General features: G+C 40.4%; 2 pseudogenes; one reads left to right on the plus strand and one right to left on the minus strand.

Moving 5' to 3' along the window:
• Nucleotides 1-20,808: 20,808 nt before the first annotated feature.
• On the minus strand, nt 20,809-21,132 carry LOC149180207 (small ubiquitin-related modifier 1 pseudogene; annotated as a pseudogene).
• On the plus strand, nt 21,131-23,014 carry LOC149180208 (derlin-2.1-like; annotated as a pseudogene).
• Nucleotides 23,015-26,004: the final 2,990 nt, after the last annotated feature.

A 26,004-nucleotide genomic window follows, 5' to 3' on the forward strand; every position in this document is an offset into this window, starting at 1 on the left:
CTAAAACACCTTATAGAATGACAGCTCCGGAACTTCAAGAATTACAAATTCAATTGAAGGAACTATTGGATATAGGACATATTCGACCCAGTATATCACCTTGGGGTGCTCCTGTAATTTTTGTCAAGAAGAAAGATGGATCCTTAAGATTATGCATAGATTATCGAGACTTGAATCGAGCTACAGTAAAGAATCGATATCCTATGCCTCGAATTGATGATCTCTTCGATCAAATGAAAGGAGCTGTTGTCTTTTCAAAAATTGATCTTCGATCAGGCTATCATCAGCTAAGGATTTCTGAAAGCGATATTTCTAAGACTGCATTCCGAACACGCTTTGGACATTATGAATTTACTATGGTACCATTTGGATTAACTAATGCACCAGCAGTATTCATGAATCTTATGAACAATGTTTTCCGCAAATATCTTGATCAATTTATACAAGTCATTTTAGATAATATTTTCATCTACTCCAAGAATGAGAAAGAGCATGAAGACCATTTACGGATAGTGTTATCCCGCCTCAGAAAACACCAGTTGTATGGAAAATTATCCAAGTGTTCGTTCTTTCAGGAAAAGATTCATTACTTAAGTCATATCATATCAGGTGAAGGGATCTCAGTAGACCCTGAGAAGGTAAAATCAATCATGGAATGGCCAATACTGAAAAACACACATCAAGTACGAAGCTTTATGGGTTTAGCCGGTTACTACCGAAGATTTGTGGAAGGATTCTCCAAAATTGCAAGGTCGATTACAACCGTTCAACGTAAAGGTGTTAAGTATGAATGGACTGAGGAATGTAATAAAGAATTCTCTGAACTCAAAAGACTACTGACCAGTGCACCAATCTTAAGAGTCCTTGATATGGACAAAGATTTTACGGTATGTACTGATGCATCCAAACATGGGTTAGGTTTAGTATTAATGCAGGATAGAGGAGTAATAGCATATGTCTCCAGAAAGTTAAAGCCTCATGAAGAACTCTATCCTACTCACGATTTAGAGTTAGCCGTTGTAGTACTATTTTTAAAGATTTGGAGACATTATCTAGTGGGGCGAAGTTTTACACTTAAAAGTGACCATCAAAGTCTACAATATTTGTTTACCTAAAGAGGCTTGAATGCTAGACAAAGATGATGGAGTGAATTCCTATGTGAATATGACTTTGGAATATCATATATTAAAGGAAAAGAAAATGTAGTAGCGGATGCTTTAAGCAGAAGACCACGAATATTCTTCCTCATACCTATAAAAGTAGACTTAAGGCAGCGAGTACTAGAACATCCCATAAAAGATAGCTAGTATTTAAAGGTAAGATCTAGTCTTGAAAGTAAAAAGCCAAAAGAATCTAAGTTTGAAGGATATGAACTAGAAGATGATGGAATCTTACGATTTCATGGAAGAATGTATATCTCTGATAATAGGGATCTTCGAGACACCATCCTTAAGGAAGCCCACAGAGCAGTATATTGTGCACATCTTGGAATAAAGAAAATGTATACGGATACCAAGAAACTCTTCTTCTCGTCGGGCATGAAACGTGATATCGTTCAATTTGTTGCAAGATGTTTGGAATGTCAACAAGTAAAAGTAGATCATTGTCATCCAGCAGGTTTCTTACAACCTCACAACATTCCTATGACCAAATGGGAGATCATTTCTATGGATTTTATCACTGGGCTACCTCTTACTTCTCACAGACACAATGCCATTTTGGTAGTAGTGGATAAATTAACAAAAAGCGCCCATTTCATTCTCGTAAGAGATACTTATGAAGTTGTTGATGTAGCTCGAGTATTCATAAATGAAATTATCAGATTTCATGGAGTACCTAAGAAAATCATATCAGATAGAGATTCTTGATTCACTTCAAGATTTTGGACTTGCATGTAGTGAGCCTTAGGAACCCAACTAAATTTGAGTGCAGCTTATCATCTTGAAACTGATGGGCAAACAGAAGGGGTAAATCAAGTACTTGAAGATATGTTGAGGATGTATGTTATGGATCAACAATCGCACTGGGAAAAATATTTATCCTTATTCGAATTTGCATACAATAACAGTTATCATAGTTCAATCGAAATGCCTCCATTTGAAGCATTATACGACAGACCTTGTAGAACACCGTTAAGTTGGGACAAGTTAGAAGATCGAGTGATAGTAGGGCCAGAATTGATCCAAGAAATGGAGGAGCAGGTAAAACAAATTAGACAACAGTTAAAAGAAGCACATGATAGACAAAAGAGTTATGTTGATGCTCACAAAACTTGATAGGAAATATGAAGTAAGGGATCAGGTTTTCATCCGCATCAAACCGAATAAAAGTACTATTCGATTCGGAAAAGGGACAAAGTTATCACCCCGATTTATTGGACCATTTAAAGTCATGGAAAGAGTTGGACCTGTCGCCTATCGTCTTGCACTGCCACCTCACTTGCATAAAGTTCATAATGTATTTCATGTATATGTATTAATGCATTACATACCTGACCAATCTCATAACCTTCAATGGAAGGAACTGCAGGTATCGGACGAAGGAACCATATCGGTCGAACCATTACGTATACTGGAACGTAGGGTTCGACAACTCAGGAATCGTCTGGTAGACCAAGTTAAGGTCCAGTGGGATAAGTATAGTCCTGGATCAACTACTTGGGAAGATACGAAGATCATATGTCAAAAATACCCCAACCTGTGTCAATTTTGAAGAACTTTAAACCATGTTTTGTATATATTTACTTTACTGTAAATCAGAGACTCATAACCATTGTAGAATGACCATATATAAATATGAACTTTTATGACATGATATATGTTTAATTCCTCTAGTACATGGATACCAAGACGGAATATGTTATTGATCTTACTAAATTATAGTTATCAAAATAAAGTTTAAATATTTGAGTAATTTTACTTTTGATGGGAATTAAGCTATTATAATTTTGTTTTATTTATGCATATCAATATGATTGATGAGATAGAAATCAACTAATGATTACATTTTAATATGAAAGCTAATGACATGGATAGAATATGGCAAAGTATGTTATACTGTAGTTGACATGTATGAATTATACATAAGCTATTTGTTTTTTGAATATGTTAATGCACATTTTATAAATGCATGGACAAGTGTTTATGATTGCAGATAATATCCGTTACCAAAATGACCAGATGATGACAGAAACTTCAGAACAATTAAGGCTCAAAGAGATTCCATGATAGGGTATTAACCCTAATTCTACTGGGAGGGGTGGAGGTGTTGCTCACCGTTTATCCTCCGAAACCTGGAGTCATGGGAGGATTGTGCGAATCACGCTCCCCTAGACGTGTGATGATCACTGCAGGATGCCTACTGGGAATCAGGTTGGTATCGCTGACGCTGTCATCCTTAGAGTTTATGAATGGATAGGTTAGTATAACTGACGCCATGGCATACTCCAGTAGAGGATAGATAGGATGGGGGCGGAAAAAATTAGGAAGCATAGGATGATTTTGTAATAGCTGGGGAACCTAATGAAGTAAAACATGATCATTAAAGTTATAAACCTAAAAGTATTCAAAACACCAATTTTATAGTGCCCTCACATTAAGTAAGAATTTAACCTCGATACACAATCCAAACAAGAATGTACTAATCACTATTATAAGTATTGATATACGATAAAAACTCTAACTTCAGGACGAAGTTTTCTGAAGGAGGGGTGTATGTAATGACTCATCATTAATATAGAGAGCACAAAAATATTAACATGTATATGATAGCTACATATGCATGTATCTGATCCAGGTGGATATTGGTGGCCACTTGCCAGGTCCACCTGGACCCCCACCATTGTCTTTCTCAGCATTTTCAGTTTCCTTAATTGTAGCACAGTTTACTATTTTTAGCAGTTTTTCGGGTCCTGAACTTCCGGAGCCGTTTTGAGGCCCTAAACGACGTTTTTTTGGAATTCAGGGGCGACCGAGCCCTATTGTTGCCCCCCAAAGTGGTAGTACTCGGATAGATCTTTCTAACGAGCTATCGTACGCGTCAAACGGAGATCGTATGCCAAAGTTACGACCCCGGGAAATTGATGTACCAATTTACCCAAACGGGGCCCACAATTTGGCGTTTCATCTTCTAGGGTTAGGTTTCGGTATGTGAAGGGTTTTCCATTGTTTCTCAACAATAAATAGGCCTTCGAGCCTCATTGTAATAGAGTTCAGAACAGTTCAGAGGCATGTAGCCATCACATCTCTTCTCAGAGATAAGCTACCATCGCCCTAGCTAGTTTATTGCCATTTCTGTTTGTAAGCATATGTCAGTATTTTCCATTAATGAAATGAAGTATTATTTCCGCTGCATCTTTGTGTATATGGTTATCTCTGTAATTTGTTGCGTTCCTGCTTAAATCTGGATCAGTGGTATCGGAGCGGTCTGCTTTTTCTCTGTTTTTCTTTGCATGTCCCCAACAAGGTCGGGATATAAGGAGTTAGGGCTTGAACTGGTTGAACCTTTGCAAGACCAGCCTCGCAAATCCCGACGGCCTCCCATGGCGGACGAGAAGAAAGACGAGGGGGCAGGAGATCCCATCAAAATCTTGCTCGAAGAAGCGCTCGAGCGACAACGGAACGCGATGATGGACAGCTTTGCGCAGATCCTTCAGCGGCTACCCAGAAGCGGCGCATCGGCTTCCAGCAGCTCCTCTGGAAACGCCACACCCTTTAAGGTACAAGTTAATTTTGAAATCCCCATATTCGAGGGTCAGATAGACGCCGATGCCGTAGATAAATGGTTAAATCTGCTAGAGGGTTATTTTTCTGTTCATGAATTTTCGAGTCGGGAAAAGATTGTTTTTGCTCTTCTCAAAGCAGCCCCCCACGTCAAGGACTGGTGGGAAACCTACTGCGAGCAGAAGGATGAAAGTACTGGCTCACTATTTTCAGCCGCACCCACCTGGGATTCGTTCCGGGATGCCATCAAGGAGCAGTACTACCCTGTCGGAAGCTATGAGGATGAATACATAAAGTGGACCACGCTGCGGCAGGGAAGGGGCCAAGATGTGCCGGAGTTCACCAATCTTTTCCATACCCTTCGCACAAAGTTGGGTATCAAGGATTCGGAGCAACATTTGATACTCAAATACCGTGGCTGCCTGCACAAGTACATCCAGGAAGAAATACAGTTCCTAAACATCCCCTCGCTCGGCGTAGCATACCGGTATGCCGTCAAAGTCGAGCAGAAGTTTAAACAAAAGAAGCGAGACTTTGGATCTGCGAATCCAAAGCAGGGGAAAGGTGCCCCTAAACCACAGAACAAAGGACAAAGCCAAGGCGGGACAGCCCAAGACAACCAGCTGAAGCTGCAAGCAAAGAGCAACGCCGCGAAGCCGAGAAAGGACACTGGAAAATGGTGCGAGTTCCATAAGAGCTCCACTCACAACACAAGTGAGTGTCGGGCCAAACAGTCACTGGTGGCTGAGCTAAAGGTTTCAGAATCAGATGCATGTTCCGACTCTGAGTCAGAACCCGATAAGGGGTATGAAAAAGGGAAGCAGATCATTGATGCGGATCCCAGCGCCACTGTTGCTACCGCAAAGATCCAGAAAAATGAACCCGAAGATCCAGAGGAGGAGGAGCGTCTCTTCCACTCCCAGATGTGGGTCAAGGGCTCCCCGATACAGTTCATTGTTGATAGCGGGAGTCAAAAGAACCTCATTTCGGCAGAGGTCGTGAAGCGGTTGGGCTTACCGACCACAGCACATCCACAACCATACACCATTGGGTGGCTTTACCAAGGGCGAGATCTTCGCGTGAGCCAGCAGTGTCGCCTTCCATACAACATCAAGCCCTTCACGGATGAGGTATTGTGTGACATTGCTCCCCTTGAAGTTTGTGATGTATTACTAGGACAACCATACTTGTGGAAGCGACATGCTGTGTATGAATCAAGGCCCCGTGCTGTTATTATTACATTGGGAAATAAGTTGTTCAGGATACCAGAGGTACCACCACCTGCCGCCATCTCTTTGATTACTGCAAAACAATGCAGTAAGATCATTTCCAAAACCAGGAAATTTGTTTTCCTGATGATACGCCCTCAAGGGAAGAAGAAGACAGTGGCCGCGGCCTCCAAACGAGGTCCCTCTGCACGGCAGCTACAAATGGACAAGATTGTGGAGGAGTACAAAGACATCTTCACCTCCCCGGTAGGGGTTCCTCTGCACTGTCAAGTCAAGCACTCCATTGATCTGACCCCAGGTGCACCGCTACCCAATGGACCAATTTATCGGCGCTCCGTTCTGGAGAACAATGAAATCAAGAGGCAGATTCAGGAGCTCCTACAGAAAGGTCACATCCGTCCGAGTTCTTCGCCCTGTGGGAGCCCGATAGTGTTGGTACAGAAGAAGGATGGGACGTGGAGACTCTGTATTGACTATCGGGCGCTGAACAAGATCACTGTCCGTAATAGGTACCCGATCCCGCGGATTGATGACCTCCTAGACCAACTAAAGGGGGCGAAATATTTCAGCAAGATCGATCTGAAGTCAGGATATCACCAGGTACCAATTGAACCCTCAGATGTGTGGAAGACTGCCTTCAAATCCAAGGAGGGCCTCTTCGAATGGTTGGTCATGCCTTTCGGATTGACGAATGCTCCTGCAACCTTTATGAGGCTAATGGATGACATCTTGCGGCCATTCACCAACTCCTTTGTAGTAGTATACTTGGATGACATTCTGATCTTCAGCCAGAGTTGGGAAGAGCACCTCCACCACATCCGACAGGTTCTCCAAACACTGCGGCAACACAAGCTATGTGCCAATTTGGAGAAATGCACTTTTGGCATGACCGAGGTCCAGTATCTGGGATACATCATTGATGAACAGGGGGTGCATGTCGATCCAGCCAAGGTCCAAGTCATTCGGGATTGGCCCTCTCCAACCACTCTAACAGAGCTCCGCAGCTTTCTAGGTCTTGCCAACTTCTACCGCAGGTTTGTGTTGGGATTTTCTCATATTTCTTGGCCCTTGAGTCAAGTCACCAAGGGCGGGGCGAAAGCAAAATTCTTTTGGTCTGAATCTCAACAGAAGGCATTCAGGGAGTTGAAGGATCGCCTCTGCACGGCACCAGTGCTCGCGTTACCAGATTTGCAACAACCATTTGAGGTCGAGACAGATGCCTCTGACTATGCTATTGGGGCAGTCCTTACTCAACATGGACATCCAGTGGCATATCACAGTGAAACACTTTCAGACACAGTCCGGAAGTACCCCACTTATGATAAAGAGATGTATTCCATTGTACAGGCCTGCCGACAATGGAAGCATTACATTTTGGGGAAGGAAACGGTCATCCACACAGACCACCGACCTCTGCAATTCATACAGACCCAAGGGAAATTGCAGAATGATCGCCATCAGAAGTGGTCTACATACCTGCAACAGTTTCACTTGAATATCAAGTATAAAAAGGGCAGCACCAATAATGTTGCAGATTGCCTCAGTCGACCACCGATCATGGCGCTAACCACCGTGCTCAACTCTTGCGGGCACGAGACTTCTGATTGGCCACTTCTCTACAAAAGCGACCCAGAATTCGGCCACACATACCAGACACTCTTGGAGGGTCGGCAGGTTGCAGATTTTCACCTCCAGGATGCCCTATTATGCCACCTCGGTCACCTTTGTGTTCCTTCAAGCGAGCGTGCCAAGATGATTTGGGAAGCACACTACAGTCGGGCTGCTGGGCATTTCGGGGTCGAGAAAACGGTGGCAGTACTGCAAAACTATTTCTATTGGCCGAATCTTCGACAGGATGTTGGGAAGTACATCCGATCATGTACTGCCTGTGCCATTGCCAAACCGACCATTAAGAAGCAAGGCCTCTATACCCCGTTGCCTACCCCTAGTCGACCTTGGGAATCCATCTCCATGGATTACATGTCAGGCCTTCCTTCCACTAAGCATGGAAATGACTGTGTTTTTGTGGTCGTCGACAGGTTCTCAAAGATGGCCATTATGATGGCCTGCAAGAAGAATATCACAGCAGAAGCCACTGCTAAACTCTTCTTTGAACGAGTGTGGGTGCACTTTGGGATCCCACAGTCTATCATCTCAGATCGGGACAGTCGGTTTCTCAGCACATTTTGGTCCAGTCTCTGGTCAATGCTGGACACCAAACTCACGAAGTCCACAACCTTCCATCCTCAAACTGATGGCCAGACAGAGGTTGTCAACAGGATGATTGTGCACATTCTGCGCATGTATAACTCAAAGCATCCACGCACATGGGACGAGAGCCTCCCCTATGTTCAGCACAGCTACAACCGAGCTCTTCACAGCTCCACTGGCCATAGCCCTTTTCAGGTGGGTTTAGGATTCCAGCCACTATGCCCCATTGATGTGGCCATGCCACTTGCAGCTACTCACATGAATTCAGCTCATGTCCAGTCCGAAACAGATAAGGCCACCAGCTTCATTGAGCGCATCCAACATATTCGCCAGCAGGTCCATGACATTCTTGAGAAATCAAATGCCAAGTACAAGCAGCGACATGATCAACACCGGGTGCCACACAAGTTTCAGGTGGGCGACAAAGTCTGGTTGCATTTGCAAAAGGAACGCCTTACTGGAGCCTATCGGAAATTGAGACCACTTCGATATGGTCCTTACACCATTACTAAGGCAATGGGAGACAATGCATTTGAGCTCAGCATTCCCCCATTCCTTGGCCTGCACCCAGTGTTCAATGTGGACCGCCTTCGGCCATACTTTCCACCATTGCTAGACACATCCGACATTGCAGAACAGCTCAAACCCACAGAATTAAATCCAGATTGCATGGAACAAGCTGCAACTGATCGGATCATGGACACACAGATCAAGAACACTCGCCAACAGCATATCCAACTGTATCGAGTTGTCAAAGCAGGCCAACTCCTTCAGCAGGGCAAGTGGCTCACCAGGGAACAAGTTCAGCAGAGGTTTCCTCATCTCATGGAGGAGCTCAACGCAATGGGGACCATTGCTTCCTAAGGGGGGAGGAATGATCCAGGTGGATATTGGTGGCCACTTGCCAGGTCCACCTGGACCCCCACCATTGTCTTTCTCAGCATTTTCAGTTTCCTTAATTGTAGCACAGTTTACTATTTTTAGCAGTTTTTCGGGTCCTGAACTTCCGGAGCCGTTTTGAGGCCCTAAACGACGTTTTTTTGGAATTCAGGGGCGACCGAGCCATAGTTGTTGCCCCCCAAAGTGGTAGTACTCGGATAGATCTTTCTAACGAGCTATCGTACGCGTCAAACGGAGATCGTATGCCAAAGTTACGACCCCGGGAAATTGATGTACCAATTTACCCAAACGGGGCCCACAATTTGGCGTTTCATCTTCTAGGGTTAGGTTTCGGTATGTGAAGGGTTTTCCATTGTTTCTCAACAATAAATAGGCCTTCGAGCCTCATTGTAATAGAGTTCAGAACAGTTCAGAGGCATGTAGCCATCACATCTCTTCTCAGAGATAAGCTACCATCGCCCTAGCTAGTTTATTGCCATTTCTGTTTGTAAGCATATGTCAGTATTTTCCATTAATGAAATGAAGTATTATTTCCGCTGCATCTTTGTGTATATGGTTATCTCTGTAATTTGTTGCGTTCCTGCTTAAATCTGGATCCTGGGGCCTTTCCCCCAAGATCCATTTCAAGTTTTCAGATCTTGGGGTCCTTTCCCCCCAAGATCCAATTCAATCTTTTAGATCTTGGGGGCCTCCTCTCAAGATCCGGATCAGTGGTATCGGAGCAGGTTATGATTCCATGGGAACGAGGGTTTGATGCATGTTTCAATTTCAAATTTTGCAGCAATATTCAACAAACTTCAGGCATGTGCTACAACCTCCACAGAGCACTTTCTTGGGTCAAGCAGGAAGAATTTTTTCTTTTTTCATTTTTTTGCAGGATTTATTTTTGGGTGGCGAAATTGCAGATCAGATCTGTACATTTTGGTGCAAGATCTGCAAAATCTAATTGCAGATCTGTATTCCTGGTGAAAAAATAGCCGATTTCAAAAAAAAAATCGGTTGAATCGGAGTCCGGATGAAGAAGATATCGCTGATTTAAAAATCAGTGGGGTTGCAGACAATTTTCAGGGCAGCGATTTTGCGGCGCAGATCTAGACGTCCTGGTACAAGATCTGCAAAATCTAATTGCAGATCTGGATTCTTTGGGAAAAACTACCCAACTTCAAAAAAAAAATCAGTCGAATCGGAGTCCGGATGAGGGAGATATCGCTGATTTAAAATCAGCTCTTTTTTGCAGAAATTTTGGTGACGGCGGGAGAGTTGCAGCGCAGATCTGGAATTCTAGTGCCTGGATCAGGATTTCTATCACATGGGCAGATGCAAAATGGTCCTTCTGCTTCCAAAAACAGGTTATAATAAATATTCTGAGTTATATTGGCCGAGTTATGTCCATTTTAATTCTGGAGCAGCATTCGGAGTGGGTTTCCATTGGAGACGTGCCCTCCCACCCCACTTTAGTAGGCATCTGCTTCACATTCATCAGTTTCAACATAGCAGCAATCGGCTTGGGTTATTTGGAGATGTGCCCTCCCACCCCAGGCTATGTAGGCACCTGCTACTTCATCAGCAACCAACATCACGGTTGTGGGTCATCCACAAACCCACACTTCATCGAAGTCCATTTGCTAGGTCGTACACTGTTAGTATCACAGTTGGTCACAAGCATTACAGGGTATCTCTATCCTCGGATCTTCGTTCTTCATGGTTATGGGTCATCCACAAACCCACAGTTCATCGAAGTCCATTTGCTAGGCTACACACTGTCAGAATCACAGTTGGTCACAAGCATTACAGGGTATCTCTATCCTCGGCTCTTCATTTATCAGGGTTTTGGGTTAACCACGTAAAACCCTTATCTTCACTGGATCTTCATATTCAACAAAGGCTTTGCAGGAGGGAACTTTACGCAATGGGGACCATTGCTTCTTAAGGAGGGAGGAATGATCCGAATGGAAAATGGCATCAACCCATGGTACTCATCCACCCATATTATTCATTACCCATGGTATTGTAAATGGCATCCGCCCGTGGTATTGTAAAATCCACCCATGGTATTCATTCACCCATGGAATTTACCCATGGTATTGTAAATGGCATCTGCCTGTGGTATTGTAAAATCCACCCATGGTATTCATTCACCCATGGAATTGACCCGTGGTATTGTAACTGAAAAATACTATAAGTAACAAGTCACATTTTGTAAAAGGACAGATTGTTCGCCACAATGTAGCCTTTACAGTTATTATCGGTTTTAATAAAAAGTTTTTTTGTGGTTTTGTTTATTGGGCATTCTCCTTATTTTTCTTCTGGCAATTCAAGTTTTCAGTTCTTGGGGGTCTCTCCCCCCAAGATCCATTTCAATATTTTAGATCTTGGGGGCCAACCCCCAAGATCCGGATTTAAGCAGGAATGCAACAAATTACAGAGATAACCATATACACAAAGATGCAGCGGAAATAATACTTCATTTCATTAATGGAAAATACTGACATATGCTTACAAACAGAAATGGCAATAAACTAGCTAGGGCGATGGTAGCTTATCTTTGAGAAGAGATGTGATGGCTACATGCCTCTGAACTGTTCTGAACTCTATTACAATGAGGCTCGAAGGCCTATTTATTGTTGAGAAACAATGGAAAACCCTTCACATACCGAAACCTAACCCTAGAAGATGAAACGCCAAATTGTGGCCCCGTTTGGGTAAATTGGTACATCAATTTCCCGGGGTCGTAACTTTGGCATACGATCTCCGTTTGACGCGTACGATAGCTCGTTAGAAAGATCTATCCGAGTACTACCACTTTGGGGGCAACAATAGGGCTCGGTCGCCCCTGAATTCCAAAAAAAACGTCGTTTAGGGCCTCAAAACGGCTCCGGAAGTTCAGGACCCGAAAAACTGCTAAAAATAGTAAACTGTGCTACAATTAAGGAAACTGAAAATGCTGAGAAAGACAATGGTGGGGGTCCAGGTGGACCTGGCAAGTGGCCACCAATATCCACCTGGATCATTCCTCCCCCCTTAGGAAGCAATGGTCCCCATTGCGTTGAGCTCCTCTATGAGATGAGGAAACCTCTGCTGAACTTGTTCCCTGGTGAGCCACTTGCCCTGCTGAAGGAGTTGGCCTGCTTTGACAACTCGATACAGTTGGATATGCTGTTGGCGAGTGTTCTTGATCTGTGTGTCCATGATCCGATCAGTTGCAGCTTGTTCCATGCAATCTGGATTTAATTCTGTGGGTTTGAGCTGTTCTGCAATGTCGGATGTGTCTAGCAATGGTGGAAAGTATGGCCGAAGGCGATCCACATTGAACACTGGGTGCAGGCCAAGGAATGGGGGAATGCTGAGCTCAAATGCATTGTCTCCCATTGCCTTAGTAATGGTGTAAGGACCATATCGAAGTGGTCTCAATTTCCGATAGGCTCCAGTAAGACGTTCCTTTTGCAAATGCAACCAGACTTTGTCGCCCACCTGAAACTTGTGTGGCACCCGGTGTTGATCATGTCGCTGCTTTTACTTGGCATTTGATTTCTCAAGAATGTCATGGACCTGCTGGCGAATATGTTGGATGCGCTCAATGAAGCTAGTGGCCTTATCTGTTTCGGACTGGACATGAGCTGAATTCATGTGAGTAGCTGCAAGTGGCATGGCCACATCAATGGGGCATAGTGGCTGGAATCCTAAACCCACCTGAAAAGGGCTATGGCCAGTGGAGTTGTGAAGAGCTCGGTTGTAGCTGTGCTGAACATAGGGGAGGCTCTCGTCCCATGTGCGTGGATGCTTTGAGTTATACATGCGCAGAATGTGCACAATCATCCTGTTGACAACCTCTGTCTGGCCATCAGTTTGAGGATGGAAGGCTGTGGACTTCGTGAGTTTGGTGTCCGCCCAAAGTTATAAACCTAAAAGTATTCAAAACACCAATTTTATAGTGCCCTCACATTAAGTAAGAATTTAACCTCGATACACAATCCAAACAAGAATGTACTAATCACTATTATAAGTATTGATATACGATAAAAACTCTAACTTCAGGACGAAGTTTTCTGAAGGAGGGGTGTATGTAATGACCCATCATTAATATAGAGAGCACAAAAATATTAACATGTATATGATAGCTACATATGCATGTATCACATGCACCGCACTAGTAACTATATTCTAAATTAACTAAAAATATTAAATATCCTGACACTCCTTCAAATTTTGTAGTCGCATTCACCCATCAGCACATATATTACTTAATGCATCATGATTAATGAGCAATTACCAATGATATTAAGTTAAAAAGTATAAAGTAAAAGGGTTATAAAAGATAGATGTTAAAAATTAAGCTAATCTTAAAAGATGGTTATATAATCATATATCTTAGAATATTAATAAATTATATTAATAAATTAATAAAATGATAAAAATAAATTAAAGTTAAAGTATTTAATATGAACCTAAACCTTTATATTAAAAACAAACAAAAAGGATATTAAACCAAAAATCAATATACCTTTAAAAGAAAAATATATCACGTGACATGGGAAGGGTGTCACCATAAGGAGAAGCGGTGGGTTGCAGGTGGAGGGAGCGACCACCGCCAAGAAACAGAATGTTCAGGGGGAAGAAAAAAAAAGAGAGAACGAAGGGAAGAGACGTACGGAAGAGAGACAAAATTGATAAACGGGAGTTACCAACAGAAGGAGAGCCTTGTTGTTCTGAGGTTTCTGGGCACGGGGGAATAATCTGATTCAATTGGGAAGCTTATTGGACTGAGTAGCGAGGTTCTGCTCAGTTTGGCTGGGTGGTTTCGGTCTTTTGGTAACCAAAGCAGGAGCAACTTGAGGCATCTTCAACCGTAGGAATACAAATAGGTACTCTATCAATTCTATCAGTTAGATTTGTTCAATTTTATGTAATTTCATCACAGGTTCATGATGATTTTAAGAAATCCTTCACTGTCTTTACAATGGTTGTTAAATTTTGTACAGTCCTTACACTAAATTATGTATAGCCCTTATCTTCCCTTAATTTATTGTACATGTTTTGTTGGATTTTAAACTTTCATTGGAATAAGGAGACTAAAAGGATTCCTATGCTAGAGAAGGGTAAAGAGAGAGCTCTCCTTCAACCATGTTTCATATCTTTTTTCAATCACCTGTTCATTTTCCGATTGGTATAAACTAGTCTTGCCAATGCTGGCAATGTAATGATTTTTTCTGATGAACAATCCTAAATGATAAATCACCAACAAATATTGTATTTTCTATTAAAAAATTGCCACATTGTGATGTGTATGAAAAATGGCACCATGACTCATAAACATCAGCAACCCTGTGATCTTTTTTCCTTTAAAAGATGGACATTGGGTTTTTCGGCCTTTGTCATTTGTGGTATTTAGGGGTTGAGAGCAAAGAAGCAAGGGGATTGATGTCTAATCTTATAGTTTAAAGAGTCATTGAAATTCAAGCCATCCTTGGTTGTCAAGAATCTTTGGAAAGATATGAAACAAATTTCATATTGGTTACGTTTGGTTCCTTATTTATTGCAGTGCCACTGACTTCACATGAACGCAAGGAGCCTGCCAACATTTCACAATAAAATGGATGGGTGGAGGGCTCCCCCTCATGAGAGGTCATGGGATTTCTAAAAACTGAGGCCTTCAATTCCAAAACCTTCTCTATCTGCAATTCAATCGATAAACCCCTAGTACGTACACTGCCAAATGTTCAATGGAAGAGAAGAAAGTTGAGGTCCATAAAGATCATCGTATATCTGATCTAAGGATCAATGAGGATGATTTAATTGCATGGCATTTTAGGAAACTCAGATCTCAAGAATCTTTGGAAAGAAATGGAGCATATTTCAAATAAGGATCTATGTATATCAGCAAGCATGGTATGTGATAAAAGTGTAAAACTACCAGATTAACTTGCTTGGGAAAATTATACTTTTTTCATTATATGGAAAATATGTATATTTGAGTATACTACTGGGGACGAGTAATTGAGTATATATAGTTATGAAATTTGAAGACATGATATGCTCTTTGTGATGACAATTCTAGGAATCTAATTAATGTACATTACAGAATGTTTTCCCCTACAATCCCCTGCAGACAACCATACAAGATCATTTGGCTTTATATATGTATATAAGATCATGTGGCTTTATCTATATATATATATATATATATATCAGTTTTTTTTTCATATTTATGTGGTAATGCAATTATGTGACGTCTAAGTAGCATGGATACATGTTCTTAGGGATCGGATTTTCCGTACCCATACTTATACCCGACCATGTATGATGCACACACAAACTGGAAATATATGCAACCTTGTACCATGTTGTATCTTCTACCACGATCACATACTCAACAATGCCCCATGAGACTTTGGGGATGCATATTGATTTCACTGATGCCAGTGCTGATTTTGACATAAAAAATCTAATAATATTAAAAACGCACTATTAAAGTTGCATTAAAGGTGAGCCCTCAAGGAAACCAAAAAACAATCGTGTGTTTCCTTCTTTTTATACCTTTAATTCTAATTTTATGCTCATTTTGTCATCTTTAGTTTAGATATGTGACCTTGAAAGAGGCCAAAAGAGAAGTAGGGCATTGCCTGTTGTTTTATTGCAAGAAATCAGTGTCCAATTATTCAAAAATAAGCATTCTTCTTAAATTCGCAACGGAGACTGAAGAGAACAATTGCATTCCATTCCTTGACATCTTTTTTCTAAGAAAAAGTGATGGATCATTGGGTCACAAAGTATACAGAAAGAAGGCACATACAAATAACTACTTCCATGCTAATTCACATCACCATCCAGCCCAGAAGATGGGGTTCTTAACACACTCTTCACAAGAGCATTAAGAATTTTTGACAAGGAACATATAAATGAAGAAATAGAGTATCTAAAGAATGTTTTCTTGAACACTGGCTACAAACTTAGAGACATCAATAAAGCAATCAAAAAGCCCAATCAAAATCAACCACTAATCCCACCTCTTTCTCCTTTCAAATCCCAACTATGGGAAGGACATATCTTCCGTACATCCAGGGTGTCACTGACAAAATAGCCAAAAATATTAGAAAGAAGGGTGTTGAAAACTTGACTAAACTGGGGGGGGGGGGGTGAATCAATTTAGTATATTCATGGACATTAAAATTCTTTTCATTAATCTCATTAACTGATACATAACATGAGCATCTTAACAAATAGTAACCAACATATGAATATGTGATCAACAAGTAATAAGCAAACCAAGCCAGATACATCAACTCATAATAACAACACACATTGACACCAGATATATGTGGAAACCCATAAAGGGAGAAAACCACGGTTTTATTATTGTTGTGATGCAAAGGTAAGCTCCTACTCCTTATTACATCTGATTTTTTGTAGGCCCCAATCTACAAGAGGTTGCTACCTCCATTTTTTGCAAGTTGCAACATGCAAGGAAGCTCCAACTCCCATATGTTTTCTGTAGGCTACAACCCACATGAGGCTCCTACTTCAACTAGCTCCAATTGGATATTTATCAAGCTTCAACTTGAAAGGAGACTACCATCCCCTTATGCAAACACGAAATAACAATGTACTGGTTTACCTGGTCATAAACTTTGCATATCTCCATCTTCATTTCTGCATCTTCTTCCCTTCAAATCTGCTTCACATCAGCTTCATAAGTGCCAAGTAACTAATGCATAATAGTTCAATTAGCTCCCACACATTCATCCATCCTCTAACCTCCCTTATGCCTTCCAAAATCACATCTTTTATAGAGATAGATTTATGGTTGTTTGTATCCCATGTAGGAATATGAAGTGAATAGGCTTGACTCTTTGCCTTCCACTCATTCGTTTCCAAAACCATAAGATCTTGAATATTAGAACAAAATAAATAATTCATCCAATATTAATTTCAGCCACATGTAACCATTAAATGAATCAACCTCATGCCAACATCAAATACCAGTCTTTCTCATTAATGCATCACAACAATCTTTGCCTTTTCCTTGGAGTCTTGCCTTTGCATCACAACAATTAAGCTTAATGAACAGTTTTACATCACAACAAATTCTTTAATATAGTAACCTTTGCAACATTATCAAAACATTTTAATGTATCACAACTCTTCCTCCTTTTGCTCCTTTGCCTTCTCTTACTGCTTGCTGCTCCTTGTGTTGTTGTTCTTTGTGCTTGTTGCTCCTTTGTTTTTTGATTTGTAGCTAGAACAACATATGTCTTCCTATGCTTATTTAGCATTGATCGCAACCATGCATGCTTGTTGTTGCTCCTTGCATGTTGCTGCCCCTGTATCCCTTGCTACTCTTTGTGTTGCTCCTTTTCTCGTTGCACATTTTCCATCAATGATAATATTGCCAACAATCTCCCCCTATGGCATTGATGGCAACACATTTTTCCTCCCCCTTTCATTCTCAGAAGTGTCTTCCTTCCTCTGATTACATCCCCCTTTGACATCAATGGCAGAGGGGTTACAAATGTCTTCTAGCCGGAAAGAAAAAAGAAAAAAAACTTAGTGTAGTGTAGTTGTCATCATGTTTTATAACCTTCAATGTATTGTTTTGCATGATTGAATAAATGCTACTCCAGATGGCTTATTAGGGCTCCTTCATATCAGATGAATGTTGTTCTAAAGTTAACCCTGCTCTATATGACATGGAAACATTGTAAGAGCAGTGCAAAATATTGTTGTGAGAACACTTTGAAAGCAAGAATACTGTTGAGAGAACACTTTGTAAGGAAAACATGGTATGGTTCCAATTTATGACTGTATATTTGTTAATATTCCTTCAGATTAAGTTTTGAGCACATATATAACAGAAGATTCTTCAATGTTTCAACACTGCAGTGTAGACCAAATGAATGTTGCTCCAAGGCAATGTATGAAATGACAATAAATGTTGCTTCCAATTAATTGCAGACATGCCAATTATATGTTGCTTCATATAATAATGCTACTCCAGAATGATTTAATGCTGCCAAAGACACATTCAATGCTCAGAAACCCAATGCACATTCAACACCCATAAGGTTAAAGTATGGTATCATGATTGCTCTCCATAATGCAAAGGACATAATGCTTGATATTAAGGAATGTTGGTATTGCATTGCTGGTATGCCATCTGTTATGGTCATGTTTGATTCTTGCATTGAGCTCACAAAACTTGCAAAGTGAATATTTAGGTCTTTGTGCTCTTAGTTGTAGCATAAAAATTTTGCATTGCATGGCATTGTTGATCACCAATGCTAGCTCTCAAGGGATGTGAATATACGTCTTCGAATTTTGCTAAATTAACTATAAAAGGAAGGAGTAGCCCAGGTTTCACTCCCAAAAGGAATATAAGAAACAAAGAAATTGAACGTGAGCTCTTGCGGAAACACCATGCAACTACAACAAAAATCAAAACCTTTTTTTTGTTGCCCTTCCATCTTATGTTCATCTTTGCATGATCGCAAGTTGTCATTTTTCAAGCTCCAAATGCAATTACTCACATAGATAACCACTGCCATAAGAGTACCAAGAAAAAATTGGGCCAAGATGAATAGCCCTGGAATAGAGTAATGGAAAAGCCCAATTGCGTCCCAAATTTTAGTATCCTTTTTAATCTCCTTCCTTAACACATTAAAATTTGCATTGAATGCATATGTGCATTGAGCCCAAAGAAGAATGAAGCTGAGAAGAATAACATTCAATCGATGAAAAGAGGAAATAGATAGAAAAGTGCAAAGAACATATCCGATGTAGATGATCAAGAAAAAAGCGCAAAAGCTTGAATAATTGAAGCTCCATAATGCAATAGCAAGAAGAGACACTGGAAAACCATATGTGAAGAAATTGATGACAACATACTGGAAAATGACACCTTTTTCCACCTCTTCACTTCACATAGGAATGGATATTGATTCAGGAGGTGAAATTGATTGCTGAGAAGGCATAAGATGTTGTGTCACATTATTGCCTGACAGTGACAACAGGTACACATTGCAAGTTACTCTTGAAGTCCTTACAATAGAAAACCTTACATAATCCATTTCTTCCAAATCATGTAGGGAACTACAAAGCAAAATATAGAACGTTAGAAGGGAAACTCCAGATATAATTTCTGGCCATCCCATGTCTCTTGACGCTTTATAGAGACCAATGTACTCAACTTTTGTTGAAATTGGTGCTGGAAAATAAATTGGAAGCTGGTAAGCATATAGCAGAAGAACGTTTAATGCAGTGTATGACAGGATCAGTCTCCAACACAGAGATAGATCAAACATATTGCTTTTCAAACACCAATGAAGTAGACCAATGCAAGTACGCATAAACAGCAAGAAAGAGACCCAATATGGGCGACTGGCACCCACCAACCACTGAAGGGAAGGAAAGAAGAAGGAAATATTCCGGAGTTGAGAAACATTTTCAAAACATAAAAATTGATAAAATTATATTTCTCCAAGAAGATTCTTGAAGTGGTAAATGGTTTCTATCATGGACCCGTACTGCAATAGCAACAACTAACACAATAGTTTGTTGTGTGGCTAAAATAACATAAATGAAGTAAGTTCCTTTCCATGGGTTGAACCTTTCAACTCCAATGAGCTTTACCCACCAGAGCCTTGAAGTGCTCCATTCCTATGTTTTGACATAGAATGCAACATAAAATCCATTTTTAGCAAGAAGAACCAAAGTTGCCAGTAAGATGACAAAGAACAGTCTTTCCTCTCTCCTTGAATTCTGACCTTGTCGAGAAACATTATACTGCACAATCAAGAAGGTAATCAGAAATAATAGTGAGATCAAACTCCAATCAAGCAAGGCAACTGTCAGAAGTAGTAATGGGATGAGTGCCTCGATGTTTGATGCCCTCATAATTTAATCACAGTTCTTCGTCGATGCTGCTGTAATTTGTTCCGTGGGTGTACAAATAATATGCAAGAGTAAAATATACCAGAACTAGTCGCTGGAAAAAGAATATAAGCAAGGAAGGCATGTTGCAGTGCGCAGAAAAACTAATCAAAAATTCAAGACAGAGAAGATCCATTCAATTACATTGGAATCCAAAATAGCTACAATGATACCTTACATTTAAGGAACTAAAATTTGAAATCCAGAATTCTTTCCAGGTATATATAAATGAATATTGGATGTTGCGAGGGTTCTATTGCTCAACATGTATTGATTTAAACTTGAATTAAGCATAGGTCCAAGTCATCGTAATTTCAGCTTGCATTGCTAAAGTGCTTGCGAGCTTGGGAGATAAATCATAATTCACATCATTGAGCCATCAAGGATAAGCTTCGGATAATTGTGTAGTTGTCTTTTGGATCAAAGTAACTCACATTGCACATGAGAATTCATATTTTTGTTGAATGTACTCGGAAGCAAAAGTATTTCTAATCTCTATTATATTATTATTAGCTTTAGATCGGTTACTTGCATTATTATTATAGCTTGTATTGTAGTTACTATAGAGTCAAGGAGATCTGAATCACAGAGATAATTCTCATTATAGTTGTGCCAAGGATTCATATTATTGCTAGAGGACCATCAAACTGCAAGGTTTTGCATACAAAGACATATATATATATATATATATATATCTCTGAGCACATTATTTAAGCCTATGAAAATTAATATTACATGCCGAAACTAAGTTCAAAATAAGTTCTGACATATTTCCAAATTCAAACCGTCGTGACAAGAGGTTTTCATCCAGTTGACAACCCACTTTAACGCCTTCCTCCTATTTGATGAAGCATGGCATCAATCTCATCCCCATATTCCATTTCAAGTTCTTCAAGAGTTTGTTCCCCTCGTAAACTCCTCCCATCAAACAAAAAAACTATGGAGTTAAAATCAACGGATTGCCTATCACAGTAAACATTCATTAACTTCCTCAGTTGAGTACTACATTTGATTTTGCAGAATACTTCATTTCCATCCTGGCCCTTGACCTTGAGAATAATGCATGCACCCTGGTCTGTGAGCTTCTTCTCTTCCTCCACGCTCACCGCACCAACACCCTGGTTTCTGCCATTGTCAACGCCAGACATGGTTGGTTCTTTTGCTACAACATTTTTTGCAAAAAAAAAAGAATTGAAAAACTCACTCAGAGTTGCTAAAACCAGCGGCCGAGATTCAGGTTCGTATCTCCATTTACCTATGATATATAATGCCACCAATTATAATGGATACCACAGTGACAAATTCCCTTGGCCTGCAATTACAACGGATTCCCCTGGCCTGTAATTATAATGGATTCCCCTGGGAAATAACGCACTAGCTCTGTAGGTGGCACTGACTATGTAACCGTTCTGAACACGCTAAATTTTCCAGTATTAACTTGAAATGATTAACGTGCCAAACCCTCCAATAACCAGTTATGTTGGTATTAACGTGTTGAGCGCATAATGCATTCATAACGTGCATGTCTATTATGTCTACAGTTTCCTCTGGCAATGTAAGTAGAAACAATCCTTTGAGATAAAATCTGGTCTTAACAAATTGGAATAATCTTCATGATGTCGTCACCAGAGTCTTCATTTGCAACGTTCTGTAGAGACCGTTTGTAGCATTCTAGAGAGAACTTTTCAGAATTGATGAATCGTTCAACATGGATTGCAATGCAGTGGCAACGTTCTCAGTGTTCTAGAGGTCGGACCTTTGATCTGACGCTGCAATATGCTTCAGCGTTCTTTGCAACATTTTTCAACAATGCCAAGTGTGTAATCAATGCAGCTCAAAGGTAACGGTCTACTTGACATTACTCAGAGGCATCGCTTTGCTTGACGCTGCTCAGAGGTATCATACTGTAACATAGCTCATAAATATAACGTTGCCTGCTTCAGAATAAGAACGGTCCATGTGTCAATGATAATAACGCTTTGAATGCTCCAAAATAATACAAATTTGGATGCTCCAGAATAATAACGCAACCTCCATATCTTCTCCATATCTTCGGAATGTCGTGCATGCCATGTATTGGTTAGTGGTGGAAGATCACGCACAAATATCTTTGCCAATAGAGAATTAGGCTGTGGTGGAGTTTTCGTCCGAAGAATTGATTTGTTCTCAGTTCTCTCAGCCACCGTAATCCCTAGTAACCGCGGGGATCGATGGTGGAGCTCTCTAGGACGAGAACTTGATGATTTTTGAAAAGCCTAGCTGGGCGTTGTGAATTTTGCGTTTGAGCAGGGTACTGGGGACTCATTTCCTTTATCACAGTTTTTTATCCTCACCATTATTGGATGCTCCCTCGAGATAATATCTGCTTACGACTTCTATTTGAATCCCACTCTGGTGGTCAAGCAGTATGAGTTCTAGCGTTTGATCACAAATTTCTTCTTCGGGAAAATGGATTTGTACTTTCTGTTCCACATGTTTTTCCTGGCTCGATATTGCAAACTCCTTGAAGTAAACTCCTTCAGGGGAAGGAATGTAGAATTCTTCTATATGTTGTTATTTGGAGGAACTGTGCTAACTACAGTCGTTATAACGAGCAGCATGATCCCATATCTTTCCGAGTCTTTTTCCAAAATCTTATTTCTTAGCAACTCTTTGACGTTTATGATGGTTTATGTCTGGAGTAAACGCAATCCTTTTGTCCATATGAGTTTCCTTGGTCTTTTCACATTTACTGCACCGTACTTACCATGGGTGCTTCTTGGATTCTTTGTACTTGTTGGGAGCATCCCCTGGGTTGATCTATTAGGAATGGTTGTTGGTCATGCGTACTATTTTCTAGAAGATGATTATCCTATTATGACTGGTCGTTGGCTTCTAAAACCTCCTTCGTTCATCAAGTCAATGTTCCCTAACAAAAATGTTATTGTTTCACTGCTTATCTTCCTGTCAATCAGTCCTCTTGTTAACACTGCAAATGTAATAATGGAAAAGAATAATCCAACTTTTCTAGTTATTGTTGTTGACAAGTGAGAGGGTTTCTCTTTGTTCACATTCATAGGTTCACTCTCACTTGTTAGGCTCGAATCGTCTATAAGCAAAGAAAATCCAGATACAAATAGCCCATCTGCAGGCACTTGATCCCCAATCGATAAATGCACAAGATCCTCATCAACTGGGTCATTTATTGAATTTTTTTTGTCTACAACCATTTCGAACTACTTGAATAAATATCTTCCTCTTCTTCTCTCTATCTAAAGCCTTAAGCTACAACATTTGATGATAATCACAAGTTGTTGTTACAAAGAGAACTAATAAAATGCTAAAAATAATGCTAAGACCATCATAACCACCTTTGGGCCACCCTTCTTTATAAATTTCAACAACTAGAGAGATAATTGCACAAACTGCAAGGATCATGAGAGTCTTGTCCTACATTGCTTCCCACACAAACATCCAAAATCTTTGAGGTGGCTTCTCCACGTATCTGTTAAAACCACAGAGCTTTTGCCTTCGCTTTAAGCTTTCCTCACTGGCCATAATTCCATCAGTAATTGATGTAGAGAGATTTCAATATTGGTACACAAAGGTGGTGGCCTCTGGATATATATATATATATATGTTTACTTCATGATCTCCCTTTGGTGCCCTTATGCATATGGATCTCAGATTGCTACTCAATCTGTTATCATTGAATACTCTCGAATACTTTCTGTAGTTATGGGTTGCACCACTATTAATCCATCACAATGACTGACCGTCTACACAAATCCTATTCTTTGTCATATAGTCATAGTCCAAACTATAGTAGGGGGGGCACACTCGATGAGAGTTTGGTCCAACAAACTTCTCTTATTTGATGAGGAGATATTTATGAACTAAGTTTACAGTGAATTGTAGGTCCTTTTTGTTTGCCCATTTCACATATAATGACTTGCATGATCCACACATTATGCAATATATATATATATATATATATATATATATATATATATATTCTTTCACAACCATTGAGTGTAGACACCTTGACTATGTCCTCAATTTCTGCATGCTGAGAGTACTGTTGAACCTCATTCATTATGTAGATTTTCTTTTCCTTTGCATAACAATCTCATGACATCCTACACATAACCCATAGAGCCAATGGATCACATTTATTGGCCAATCATGTCTTTAAGGGCATTATCTTACCATGAGGTACCACTGCTCTAACATGGAGTTTGACAAGATTGTTCATTGCTTCATGAGAAACTCCCCCTAAGATCATGACGGATTCATTATGTTATTGAAATCATAGGATGTTCATTTTTCTTCCTCTTCCATACTTTGGCAGGTTGTTTTCTAATATCTGCATTTCTTTTTGATTCAAAGTTTGGTCTGGTTTGATTTGCCTCCATCATCTGTTTAGGATTCTTTAGGATATATGGCAGCCTACAGTTATTGGCTTTGTGTCCAAGGTTATGACATAAATAACATCTTATTTGACTAAGGTATGGTTGAGTTGGTGTGCGGCTTTTTGTGCCCCTTTTTACATATAGTTTACATTCAACAAGTTTATGTCCAAATTCATTCCACAAATAATAGTAACCGTGGAAATTTTTTGTGTACCTGATGAATGTTTGTCTTCTCTGCTTGCTTGCTTGAGAGAGTTGTCTCATTTTCTGCATCTTTTCCTGATTAAACTTGATTTTCTTTGTCTTACATTCTGCTGCAATGTGTCCAGGTTCATGGCAAGAAAAACACTTCATATCTTTTCCAGGTGAAAATAATCTCCTTTGAGATCTTCTGAATTTGTTCAACTCATCTCTAGAAGGAAATGACCTTTTTGCAAAAATCATTTTCTATGAATCACTCTTTGGCTCTTGTTGTGACTCATTGTTTTCTTGTTTGTTATTTACTTTGCTTGTACCTTCCTCTAGTGGTTTTTTCAGCGCTGCTTCATTATCCTCTATGAATGTCTTTGAGCTACTGCTCTTTTCTTCTGAGTCCTTCATGAATGTTATCTCCTCTCCTAGCTGCTTACAAAGCTTGTTCTTTTCATCTAACTCTCTTCTAGTTGAATCAACCTTATCTTTTAATCTTTTACATTGTGGGTCTCTCTCCTTGAGTTTACTACACATCACCTCTTCTAGTTTCCTTGCTTCTTCAAGTTGTGTCTGTTAGCTCTGCTACAGTTTACAGTTTTTGATGGATTAAATTAGGTGTTGAGCAGTGCTGGTTTGGGTTGTACAAGGCTAGCAGTAGTTTTTCATGTTTTCCCTTCGTTCTCCCTTTCCTCCTTATAGCTCCCGCAATTCCATTGCCTCCTTACCCTAAAATCTTTCTCATTCACCTTTAAGCCCCTCTATCCTTATTTCAGGGCTCTCGGGCTTCTTTTTGTGTTATAGCTTTATTAAATCCCAATAACCCTTTGTAAACTATATTAACCTATGTTATGTTTTCCGGGGCGCTTAAATTTTAATATTTACAACACCGCGCATATATAAATATTACAGCCCTCCCCTTACCTGTCATGTCAACGATGAACCCGTGCTTTATTTCTCCACCATCCGATCCTCCGCCCGTTGATCCAACGTTATACGCAAACCCCACTGCGTCAACCTACACGTTATATAACCCGCGGGGAAGTGGTATTCCGCCAGCCACGTGTCTTCAAGCTGTTGGATCGCATGCCCTTGTACATAAACCGCCCTCTGCCCAAAGGCGGTGTGGGAAAACTAATGCCCGTCATTGTACCCGTCCCCCCGCCTGTTAATCGGTTGCCAACTCCTTCTCCCGTCAGCCATTGGATCATTCCCGCCATGATCCAGCAGCCATCATTCATATGTTCACATACTTCCCGATAGCCTTCGCAAATCAAATCTCCACCGTTAATTCTCTTGATCCGATGGCCCAAACTTTTTCATCTGTATTTGTCTTCCGATGGCCTGTGCGACCCGATCTTGGCCGTCCATCTGAAACATCTAACGGCCCTTGTTCTTCCGCGGCTCCTCGTCCATTTTTAATGTGTGTTGCTATGTTTT

This window comes from Pinus tabuliformis, chromosome 3_2 (genome assembly GCF_031772625.1).
Source record: "Pinus tabuliformis cultivar Carrire ecotype Pingquan chromosome 3_2, CPIR1, whole genome shotgun sequence".
Taxonomy (NCBI): domain Eukaryota; kingdom Viridiplantae; phylum Streptophyta; class Pinopsida; order Pinales; family Pinaceae; genus Pinus; species Pinus tabuliformis.